Source organism: Lepidochelys kempii, chromosome 4 (assembly GCF_965140285.1).
Source record: "Lepidochelys kempii isolate rLepKem1 chromosome 4, rLepKem1.hap1, whole genome shotgun sequence".
In the NCBI taxonomy this organism is placed as follows: domain Eukaryota; kingdom Metazoa; phylum Chordata; order Testudines; family Cheloniidae; genus Lepidochelys; species Lepidochelys kempii.
This window is the reverse complement of record NC_136383.1, coordinates 121,472,736-121,485,909: the sequence shown is the minus strand read 5'-3', so window position 1 is coordinate 121,485,909 and position 13,174 is coordinate 121,472,736.

The following is a 13,174-nucleotide window of genomic DNA, read 5'->3' as shown; positions in this document are numbered from 1 at the left end:
TGAGCAAAAGCTGAAGGAACTGGGTATGTTTAGTTTGGCAAAAAAGGAGATTAAGGGGGATATGATAGTGGTCTTCAGATACTTGAAAGGATGCCATAAAAAAGATGGAGAAAAGTTGTTCTCTTCTGCCACAGACGGCAGGACAAGAGCCAATGGGTTCAAACTACAGCATAGCAGATTTAGATTAAATCTCAGGGAAAACTTCCTAACTGTAAGAACAGTAGGACAATAGAACAGACTGCCTCAGGAGGCTGTGGAAGCTCCTTCACTGGAGGTTTTCAAACAGGCATCTGTCTTGGATGGCTTAGACACAATAAATCCTGCATCTTGGCAGGAGGTTAGATTAGATGACCCTTGCAGTCCCTTCTAACCCTACGGTTCCATGATTGCTGTCTTTCATCTGGAGTATGCCTGTCAGCTGAAGAGGCACTGTAGTTAAAGGAGCTGTGAACTTTCCTATGTTGTGCTTCCATAGTGTTTTTTGGCAGAGAATCAGGAACTCCGCATGTGGCTACAAACAGCTGCTAGGTGGATTTAGCAGGCTGCCAAGCTAGTAGCACACTCTGAAGAGTAAGACTGGTGTTCTGGCACAAAACGGCCAGAGATTCTTACTGTAGCTTCTCCAAGCCTAGTGGTTTTTGATATTGGGCCAAAAGCACTCTCCTTCTGGAACAAAAACAAGCTAGAACCATTTATTCAACATGGCTCTAATACTTGCCACCCAAACTGTGTTAAAATTGTTTTAGCTGGAATCATGTGTAAGTTTCAAACTCTTTTCTTGGCCTAATGGTGTTTGAATCAGGTTAGGATGAGTTATGTTTGATAGGGCCTAAAAGCTTCTTTAAAGTATTTTTCTAACTATTGTTTAATTACCAATCCTCAAAGGACCACAATGGCACTGTTACTCTTACTACAGAAACAAGACTGAAAAAAAAGGGTGTCATGAAAGCAGTGCAAAACCTCTGTTTTTTTCCTCTTTCCTGTCTAGCAAGGATGTTTTTCTTACACACTCTGATGTACAGAAACAGTACAGAATACAAACATGGCATAAACTCTCAAATGCAGATTTCTGAGTGAAAGTGATTCTTTTCAAATTTCTTAGATTCAAACACACAGTTTCTTAGTCAAACATATCTCTGAAGAATTATTTGAGTTAGCATTATATTGACAGTTTAAAATGCACTATAGATATACTAATATTTAGTGTCCTAAAATGTAGTAAAGATACAAACATAAGCAGTATTACTTACACCAGTAAGCAATCAGGATCAAGGTCAACCCTCTTGAGCCTGGATTCAGGAAACCATCAACTAGGGAAGTGGTTGGTTTTCACTGAAATTGTATTTATTGCTCACTTTTCAGGAAAAGAACACAGCAAACCCCCTTAGATTGTTCCATACTGTTAGAGCTTGCAAACAGTTGTCAGGAGTCAGCGAAACTCTGAGATACACTAGACTCTTTATCTACAAATTCAAGCAGGAAAGTGTGGTATTTGTGTCTATGTAACTATGTCTTTGTTCTCTGTGTACCACACATTTAAATTTCCAGAAACTCTGCCTGTCTGTCCCCCATAGTTTCTACAGCCTGTTACAGAGCCCCTGTGATCTCTTATGGACACTTTACTACTACTTTTTTTTCTTGTCTAAAATAAGGAATTTTACAATGAAAGTATATGGTTGGTGATGTATGCCTCGATTCAGCAAAATGCTTTAAGGACAGACATGCTTACATCAATCCCTATCCAGCTCAGCACTTAAGAAAATGTTTAAATTTAAGCATTTACTTAAGTTCCATTGATTTAGGTCTGGTCTACACTTAAAAAGTGTTATCAGCATAACTATTTCATTAAGGGGTGTGATTTTTTTACTGACATAGTTATGCTGATAAAAGCTCTAGTGTGGACACAGTTATATTGGTAGAAGGTGCGTCACACCAGCATAGCTTACTTTGCTTCACTGAGTACACATATTGTTTCAGAATATATACTATACACTTCATTGAGTATACATATTGCTTCAGAATATACTATACCTCAATAAGCACTTTCATAGCAGTGTACCTGTGTCTAGCTAGAGGGCTTTGACAATTTAACTAAAGTTAAAAGTGGCAAAATGTTCAAGTGTAGACAAGGCCTTAAATTGGATTAAATCATGTACTTAAAGTTAAGCACATGCTTCGGTGCTTTGCTGAATCAAGGAATGAATATGCAAGGGAGTCTATGCCAGGGCAAAAGGAGTTAGTGTATTAGATGCATTCCCATTTTGCTGATGGAGGCAGTTAACATTTAAAACATGAGGGATGCACAGAGACTTAAATAAATTAAACCAAGACTTTGTCTGTAGGTACTATTAAAAAAAACAAAACAAAACACAGCAGTTTTATGACAACAGTGTACCTAATACATCATTTACAGAATCCAAGCACTTAAAAGAAATAGTTAAGGACACTAGACTGACATTCTTCACTTATGAAGCAAACATTATTATTATTATTTATTAAAGAGACTAGAGGAAAACATATTTAGTCACAAAGCCCTTAACTCTAACACAGACTGTTGGATTATTTTAAGGAATATTTGTTATTTATCTTTTAATATTAAAATAGTTTGTTTTCATTATCTACCTGAATAGAAAATACCAGTAAAGATATTGATAAATTAACAATGGACTCTTTTGCCAAGTACTTATAGCTGTTTCTGGAAAATAATGTCGTATAAATTATGGTAACTTGCAATTGAGGCTGGTCAGTTTGTCTTTAATCTATCTATATAATTTTTGTTTCTCTTCCTGAAAGGTACTGTGTTGTTGTTTTTTTACTGATGAAGAAATAGTACTTATTTGGGGTCAGAGTTAAGGTTATTGTGTTGTGGAGATTTTGTACTGCCTCCCATCACCATAGCATGTGAGCATCATTTTGTTACAGTGAAGTAGATTAGCAATAGTGAAGTTCCTTGTGGGGACTTGGAACTTTGAGTCTTCAGCTCTGCTCACTTTTTGAGTTATATAAAGTTTTTGTTTTGGATAGATGTGTGTGTGGGGAGAAAGAGAGGTGCAACTGATGCTTTCAATATTTTAGTTACTGTAGAAAAGATTTATCAAATAGGAAGATTTTGCACCATTTCTAAAAGGTGGTCACATTCTGGATTCATAGCTCTTCAATTGAGCTTTGCCACCAGCTCAAGTGCCCATAAATCCCCAATATATCTGTTGTTTAGTTCAATTCCACTGCAAGTTCTCTCTCTCTCATATGTCTTGTACATTTGTTAACACAAAGCCCATATATTCCAATACAGATAATAAACACAGCTGCTAAATCATATTCACAGCCCATTAATCTAATCACATTGCTGGTGCTATGAATTCCTCTACTAGCTCTTTGTCTGCATAGCAACATGTTTAATTATCCTAGGAACACATGAGACTAATGGTCCATCTAGTCCAGTATCCTGTCTTTGACAATGGCTGACACTAGATGCTTCCAAAGCAATCAGTCATGGAATATAACCAGCACATAGGGATGTTTCTTCCTAACCGTATTTGTTATACCCTGAAGCATAGGGATTATATTCCTTCCAAACTTTTAAAAATCCTTAATGTAATTCTGAATCTAATAATTACTAATACAAACATCTACTTCTCAATGATATCTTGTGGCAATGAGTTCCATAGACTAACTTCAAGGCTAAGTACAATTTTGACCCTTCTTACATATCTGATCTAGTCTTTCATCACATTGATCTCTCCTTTAGACAATGGTGGTACACTGATGCACCGTTTGTCCACTTCTCTGATATCTATCTCTGCATCTTTTTCCATTCTTCTCTCTCAGACGGAATGACTGCAAGACCAGAGCTGGTTGGAAAAATTCTGATTAAATGTTTTTTTGTTGGAATTTGCCACTTGGGCAAAATTGAAATGTCTCACAAAGACCGTTCAATTTCAACAAAGTTCCAGGGAAACTCTGCCTTCCCTCAGCAACCTGCCTGCTTTCCTGCCACCTCAGCAGTACATTTGGCAGACTGATGGGGAGCCCAGAGCCTGAAAGCTCTAGGAGCCCCAGCTCCCAGGCTCCAAGGCTTGTGGTTCCTTTTTAGAAGGGTGGATTGACTGAAATAAAAGAGATTTAAATAACTTGTTTTAATCATGATTTAAATCAGCACGCAGGAAACCTTGATTTGAAATCATCTGTTTTAATTGTATTTTGCATTTGCATTTTAAATTATTTTCCTCAAGAAAGATTCATTCTCATTACTTGGAAACAATGAAAACATATTTGAAATTAAATATAGCCTTACACTAAACTTGGTGCTTCTTATCAGAGGGCTACACTATAACTATACACATTTATTTAAGCAATTATATAGTTTAACTTACATAACTTACAGTTGGCAGCCGGTATCAAGCGGAGTGCCCAAGGGTTGGCCCTGGGGCCGGTTTTGTTCAATATCTTCATTAATGATTTGGAGGATGGCGTGGATTGCACCCTCAGCAAGTTTGCGGATGACACTAAACTGGGAAGAGTGCTAGATATGCTGGAGGGTAGGGATAGGATACAGAGGGACCTAGACAAATTAGAGGATTGGGCCAAAAGAAATCTGATGAGGTTCAACAAGGACAAGTGCAGAGTCCTGCACTTAGGACGGAAGAATCCCATGCACTGCTACAGACTAGGGACCGAGTGACTAGGCAGCATTTCTGCAGAAAAGGACTTAGGGGTTACAGTGGACAAGAAGCTGGATATGAGTCAACAGTGTGCCCTTGTTGCCAAGAAGGCCAATGGCATTTTGGGCTGTATAAGTAGAAGCATTGCCAGCAGATTGAGGGACGTGATCATTCCCCTCTATTCGGCATTGGTGAGGCCTCATCTGGAGTACTGTGTCCAGTTTTGGGCCTCACACTACAAGAAGGATGTGGAAAAATTGGAAAGCGTGCAGCAGAGGGCAACAAAAATGATTAGGGGACTGGAACATGTGACTTATGAGGAGAGGCTGAGAGAACTGGGTATGTTTAGTCTTCAGAAGAGAAGAATGAGGGGGGATTTGATAGCTGCTTTCAGCTACCTGAAAGGGGGTTCCAAAGAGGATGGATCTAGGCTGTTCTCAGTGGTACCAGATGACAGAACAAGGAGTAATGGTCTCAAGGTGCAGTGGGGGAGGTTTAGGTTGGATATTAGGAAAAAAAATTTCACTAGGTGTGTAGTGAAGCACTGGAATGGGTTACCTAGGGAGGTGGTGGAATCTCCTTCCTTAGAGGTTTTTATGGCCCTGCTTGACAAAGCCCTGGCTGGGATAATTTAGTTGCGGATTGGTCCCGCTTTGAGCAGAGGGTTGGACTAGATGACCTCCTGCGGTCCCTTCCAACCCTGATATTCTATGATTTAATCCAATTCTTAATTTTACTACGTATAAATGGTGAATGATGCATTTCTTATTTACTAGATGACGATTAATTTTTCACTTGTGATGTGTGTCAAGCTCTAATTGCATGGAAATTCAATTAAAATGCACATGAACAGCATTTTTATTTTTTATTAAATAAAACAAAAACAAAACCCCAAGGTCTCTGTTAGTCTGACCTGTAGTAAAATTCCTTTCTGACACCAAATATGGTTAGATCTTGAGCATGTGAGCAAGATCCACCAGCCAAGTATCTGAGAGAAAATTCTCAGTGCCATCTCAGAGCACTGGCCCACCCCGTCCAATATTCCATCTCCAGCCATGGCCATCTCCGATGCTTCAGATGAAGGAGACAAAAGAAAAAAACCTCACACCACCATAGAATACACTGGGGGAAAAACTTTCCTTTCTGACCTCCTAAAGATGACCAGCTGAAATCCTGAAGCATGAGATTTTAGGAACATAAGACATGTACTGGACTGCTGAGCCAAGCCCAGCCCCCCACTACTGCAGGCTGCCCCATCATACAATCCCACTCAAAAATGTATCAAGGTCTATCTTAAAACTAATTAGTTTGTTTGCCCCACAACACCTACTGGGAGGCTGTTCCAGAACCTCACTCCTCTGATATTTAGAAACCTTATTTCCAGCTTAAATTTATTCATGGCCAGTTTATACCCATTTGGTTTTGTGCCAGCATTGTACTTAAACTTTAATAGATTTTCACCCCCTGATTTTACTCCCTGATTTATTTATAGAGAACAATTATATCCTCTCTCACACATTTTGTTTTGCTAAGCTAAACATGCCAATCTTTTTAAATATCTCCTCTTGTAAAATAGTCCCTCTATTCCACTGATCATCCTAGTAGCTCTTCTCTGAACCTGTTCCTGTCTGACTTCATCTTTCTTGAACGTAGATGTACACAGTATTCTTACTCGGGCCTTGTACAAGGGCACCAATACTTCGCTATTTCTACTGGAAATACCTTGCCTAATAAATCCTAAGTCTACATTTGTCTTTTCTACAGCCACGTTACATTGGTGGCTCATGGTCATCCTGCTATCGACCAATGCACCTATGTCTCCACTGTCACTTTCAGCTGATGAGCCCACAGCTTATAGCAGAAATTCTTGCTGTTAATTCCTAATTGCATGACCTTGTACTTTGGTACTATTAAATTTCATCCCGTTTCTATTACTATTTGTATTACTCCTGTCCTCGAGGTCATCCAGTTCCTCCTGTATAATAATGCATCCTTCCCTGTATTGAGAGTGCCTCCCAACTTTGTGTCGTCAGTAGATTTCCATCATTAATAAAAATTAGGGCTGTCAAGAGATTAAAATATTAATTGTGATTAATTGTGCGATTAAAAAAATTATCGTGGGATTAATCGCGCTGTTAAACAATAACAGAATACTATTTATATAAATATTTTTGGATGTTGTCCACATTTTCAAATATATTGCTTTCATTTACAACACAGAATACGAAGTGTACAGTGCTTACTTTATATTTATTTTGAATTATAAATATTTGCACTGTAAAATAAAAGAAATAGTATTTGTCAATTCACTTAATACAAGTACTGTGGTGCAATCTCTTTATCATGAAAGTCGAATTTACAAATGTAGACTTGTGTACAAAAAAAACTGTGTTCAAAAATAAAATGTAAATGTAAATCTAAAAATTTAGAGCTTACAAGTCCACTGAGTCCTGCTTCTTGACCAGCCAATCACTCAGACAAACAAATATGTCTATATTTGCAGGAGATAATACTGCCCGTTTTTTGTTCACAATGTCACAATGCTTCAACCACCATTCCAGAGGACATGCATCCATGCTGATGATGGGTTCTGCTTGACAACAATCCAAAGCAGTGCAGACCAATGCATGTTCATTTTCATCATCTGAGTCAGATGCCACCAGCAGAAGGCTGATTTTCTTTTCTGCTGGTTTGAGTTCTATACTCTCCGCGTCGGAGTGTTGCCCTTTAAAGACTTCTGAAAGCATGCTCCACACCCTGTCCCAATCAGATTTTGGAAGGCACTTCAAATTCTTAAATCTTGGGTTGAGTGCTGTAGCTATCTTTAGAAATTTCATAGAATCATAGAATAATAGAGTTGGAAGGGACCTCTGGAGGCCATCTAGTCCCACCCCCTGCCCAGAGCAGGACCAATCCCAACTAAATCATCCCAGCCAGGGCTTTGTCAAGCCTGATCTTAAAAACTTCTAAGGAAGGGGATTCCACTACCTCCCTAGGTAACGCATTCCAGTGTTTCACCACCCTCCTAGTGAAAAAGTTTTTCCTAATATCCAACCTAAATCTCCCCCACTGCAACTTGAGACCATTATTCCTTGTCCTGTCATCTGCTATCACTGAGAATAGTCTAGATCCATCCTCTTTGGATCCACCTTTCAGGTAGTTAAAAGCAGCTATCAAATCCCCCCTCATTCTTCTCTTCCGTAGACTAAACAATCCCAGTTCCCTCAGCCTCTCCACATAAGTCATGTGTTCCAGACCCCTAATCATTTTTGTTGCCCTTCGCTGGACTCTCTCCAATTTATCCACATCCTTCTTGTAGTGTGGGGCCCAAAACTGGACACAGTACTCCAGATGAGGCCTCACCAGTGTCGAATAGAGGGGAACGATCATGTCCCTCGATCTGCTGGCTATGCCCCTACTTATACACCCCAAAATGCCATTGGCCTTCTTGGCAACAAGGGCACACTGTTGACTCATATCCAGCTTCTCATCCACTGTCACCCCTAAGTCCTTTTCTGCAGAACTGCTGCCTAGCCATTCGGTCCCTAGTCTGTAGCGGTGCATTGGATTCTTCCGTCCTAAGTGCAGGACTCTGCACTTGTCCTTGTTGAACCTCATCAGATTTCTTTTGGCCCAATCCTCCAATTTGTCTAGGTCCCTCTGTATCCTATCCCTACCCTCCTACCCTCCAGTGATATCTACCACTCCTCCGAGTTTAGTGTCATCCGCAAACTTGCTGAGGGTGCAATCCACACCATCCTCCAGATAATTAATGAAGATATTGAACAAAACCGGCCCCAGGACTGACCCTTGGGGCACTCTGCTAGATACCGGCTGCCAACTAGACATGGAGCCATTGATCGCTACCCGTTGAGCCCAACAATCTAGCCAACTTTATACCCACCTTGTAGTGCATCCATCCAGCCCATACTTCTTTAACTTGCTGACAAGAGATGGGAGACCGCGTCAAAAGCTTTGCTAAAGTCGAGGAATAACACGTCCACTGCTTTCCCTTCATCCACAGAACCAGTTATCTCATCATAGAAGGCAATTAGATTAGTCAGGCATGACTTTCCCTTGGTGAATCCATGCTGACTCTTCCTGATCACTTTCCTCTCATCTAAGTGCTTCAGAATTGATTCTTTGAGGACATGCTCCATGATTTTTCCGGGGACTGAGGTGAGGCTGACTGGCCTGTAGTTCCCAGGATCCTCCTTCTTCCCTTTTTTAAAGATTGGCACTACATTAGCCTTTTTCCAGTCTTCTGGGACTTTCCCCAATCGCCATGAGTTTTCAAAGATAATGGCCAATGGCTCTGCAATCACATCCGCCAATTCCTTTAGCACTCTCAGATGCAATGCATCCAGCCCCATGGACTTGTGCACGTCCAGTTTTTCTAAATAGTCCCGAACCACTTCTTCCTTCACAGAGGGCTGGCCACCTCCTCCCCATGCTGTGCTGCCCAGTGCAGTAGTCTGGGAGCTGATCTTGTTCGTGAAGACAGAGGCAAAAAAAGCATTGAGTACATTAGCTTTTTGCACATCCTCTGTCACTAGGTTGCCTCCCTCATTCAGTAAGGGGCCCACACTCTCCTTGGCTTTCTTCTTATTGCCAACATACCTGAAGAAACCCTTCTTGTTACTCTTAACATCCCTCACTAGCTGCAACTCCAGGTGTGATTTAGCCTTCCTGATTTCATTCCTACATGCCCGAGCAATATTTATATACTCATCCCTGGTCATTTGTCCAATCTTCCACTTCTTGTAAGCCTCTTTTTTGTGTTTAAGATCAGCAAGGATTTCACTCTTAAGACAAGCTGGTTGCCTGCCATATTTACTATTCTTTCTACACATCGGGATGGTTTGTCCCTGTAACCTCAATAAGGATTCTTTAAAATACAGCCAGCTCTCCTTGACTCCTTTCCCCCTCATGTTATTTTCCCAGGGGATCTTGCCCGTCAGTTCCCTGAGGGAGTCAAAGTCTGCTTTTCTGAAGTCCAGGGTCCGTATTCTGCTGCTTTCCTTTCTTCCTTGTGTCAGGATCCGGAACTTGACCATCTCATGGTCACTGCCTCCCAGGTTCCCATCCACTTTTGCTTCCCCTACTAATTCTTCCCGGTTTGTGAGCAGCAGGTCAAGAAGAGCTCCGCCCCTAGTTGGTTCCTCCAGCACTTGCACCAGGAAATTGTCCCCTACATTTTCCAAAAACTTCCTGGATTGTGTGTGCACCGCTGTATTGCTCTCCCAGCAGATATCAGGATGATTGAAGTTGCCCATGAGAACCAGGGCATGCGATCTAGTAGCTTCTGCGAGTTGCCGGAAGAAAGCCTCGTCCACCTCATCCCCCTGGTCCGGTGGTCTATAGCAGACTCCCACCATGAGATCACCCTTGTTGCTCACGCTTCTAAACTTAATCCAGAGACTCTCAGGTTTTTCTGTAGTTTCATACTTGAGCTCTGAGTAGTCATACTGCTCCCTTACATACAGTGCAACTCCCCCACCTTTTCTGGCCTCCCTATCCTTCCTGAACAGTTTATACCCATCCATGACAGTACTCCAGTCATGTGAATTATCCCACCAAGTCTCTGTTATTCCAATCACATCATAATTCCCTGACTTTGCCAGGACCTCCAGTTCTCCCTGCTTGTTTCCCAGGCTTTGTGCATTTGTATATAGGCACTTGAGATAACCCGCTGATTGCCCCTCATTCTCAGTATGAGGCAGGACCCCTGCCCTCTCACACGCTCCTGCTCATGCTTCCTCCCGGTATCCCGCTTCCCCACTTACCTCAGGGCTTTGGTCTCCTTCCCCCGGTGAACCTAGTTTAAAGCCCTCCTCATTAGGTTAGCCAGCCTGCTCGCGAAGATGCTCTCTTCGTTAAGTGGAGCCCGTCTCTGCCTAGCACTCCTCCTTCTTGGAACACCATCCCATGGTCGAAGAATCCAAAGCCTTCTCTCCTACACCACCTGTGTAGCCATTCATTGACTTCCACAATTCGACGATCCCTACCCCGCCCTTTTCCTTCCACGGGGAGGATGGACGAGAACACCACTTGTGCCTCATACTCCTTTATCCTTCTTCCCAGAGCCACGTAGTCTGCAGTGATCCGCTCAAGGTCATTCTTGGCAGTATCATTGGTGCCCACGTGTAAAAGCAGGAAGGGGTAGAGGTCCGAGGGCTTGATGAGTCTCGGCAGACTCTCTGTCACATCGTGAATCTTAGCCCCTGGCAAGTAGCAGACTTCTCTGTTTTCCTGGTCAGGGTGGCAGATAGATGACTCAGTCCCCCGAGGAGAGAGTCCCTGACCACCACCACCCGCCTCCTTCTCTTGGGAGTGGTGGTCGTGGAACCCCCAACCTTAGGACAGTGCATCTCATGCCTTTCAACTGGTGGGATCTCCTTCTGCTCCCTTCCCCCAGATGTATCATCTGTGCCACCTCCCGCAGTGGTACCTGTGGAGAGAACATGAAAACGGTTACTTACCTGTATCTGCATTGCTGGTACATGGACGTTTCCCCTTCTTCTTCTGGAGGTCACATGTTGCCAAATTTCTTCACCGTCCTCCTGTCCCCGCTGCGCAGCCTGCTCTGAATCTTCAGAACCTCGTGCCTGTAGAAGCATATCCTGACGTCTGTCCAGGAAATCTTCAGTTTCTCTTATGCAACGCAGGGGGTCGATACCTGTTGCTCCAGACCTTGAACCTTCTCTTCCAATATGGAGACCAGCTTGCACTTTGTACACACAAAGTCGCTTCTGTCCTGTGGAAGAAAGACAAACATGGCTCATCCAGTGCAGGTCACAACAGCTGAACACTCCCCATCCATATTACCGTCCTACTACGAGCTTCCTCAGGAGATGCAGTAATTACTCAGACAAGTCGTTAGGGTGTAAGCCTCAGTGGGCTCACCCTAGGTGAACTCCCAGGCAAACTCCTGCTGTTTGCTGCTCAGCTGGTCCCCCGCTGCTCAGCTGGTTCGCGGAGCACCGGCTTTTTTAAACAGCCAGGCTCACCTGAAACAAAACACTCCCAACTCCCGCCCTTTTCAGCCAACCAATCAAGCACTCGCTCAAACTTTCAAGCTGCCCTCGCTACAAACACTCCGATCCTCTCATCAAACACACACTCAGATACCAGATACTCACCAACACAGATCCCAGGCAAACTCCTGCTGTTTGCTGCTCTGCTGTCCCCCGCTGCTCAGCTGGTTCCCCGCTGTTCCGCTGGTTCACATTGGTACCTTCTTTGCGTTTTGTCAAATCTGCAGTGAGTGTGTTCTGAAAACGAACAACGTGCTGGGTGATCATCTGAGAATGCTGTAACATGAAATATATGGCAGAATGCGGGTAAAACACAGAACAGGAGACATACAGTTCTCCCCCAAGGAGTTCAGTCACAAATTTAATTAACACTTTTTTTTTTTTTAACAAGCGTCATCAGTATGGAAGCATGTCCTCTTGAATGCTTGCCGAAGCATGAAGGGGCATACAAATGTTTAGCAGATCTGGCATGTAAATACTTTGCAATGCCAGCTACAAAAGTGCCTTGCGAATGCCTGTTTTCACTTTCAGGTGACATTGTAAATAAGAAGCAGGCAATATTATCTCCAATAAATGTAAACAAACTTGTTTGTTTTAGCGATTGGCTGAACAAGTAGGACTGAGTGGACTTGTAGGCTCTAAAGTTTTACATTGTTTGGTTTTGAGTGCAGTTATGTAACAAAAAAATTCTACATTTGTAAGTTGTGCCTTCACGATAAAGAGATTGTTCTATGGAACTTGCATTAGGTGAATTGAAAAATACTACTTTTGTTTATCATTTTCACAGTGCAAATATTTGTAATAAAAATAATATAAATTGAGCACTGTACACTTGGTATTCTATGTTGTAACTGAAATCAATATATTTGAAAATGTAGAAAAACATCCAAAATATTTAATAAATTTCAACTGGTTTTCTATTGTTTAACAGTATGATTAAAACTGCGATGAATCACTATTAATTTTTTTAATCACTATTAATTTTTTGAGTTAATAGCGTGAGTTGCTCTTCATGACTCAGAAGTTGGAGAGTGCAGCATTTCTGATGAAGAATGAATCTTGGAGCCTGGAGTAGATCTGAAACTTACCAGACCACTAGCATAGATGGTCTAGTCTTTTTCCCTCAGGCTCAAATGGAGTGTTCCAGGAGGAAAAGCCTGAGGTGGGATTTGCTCGCTTTTTGTGTCCTCCTATGACAAGAGCAATGTATCAAGCACTTATCTGGAATGTGTGCTTCACCAAGCAGAAGAGGCACTTATAATATTCATAATGAATAGGAATGGCTTCCTTACAGAAGGGACAGGACCTGAACCCTGGAGACTTGGATTCCGCCACTGCAGCGAAGTTCTGGTACTGGGATAAAATCTTTCAATTTTTAAGTGTCTCTTTCTTTAAACACATGTTAAACTTTACTAAACTAACAACTATACTAATTAATTTAAAAAAACAGTAACTGGAAGAGAAATAGGCACTGCG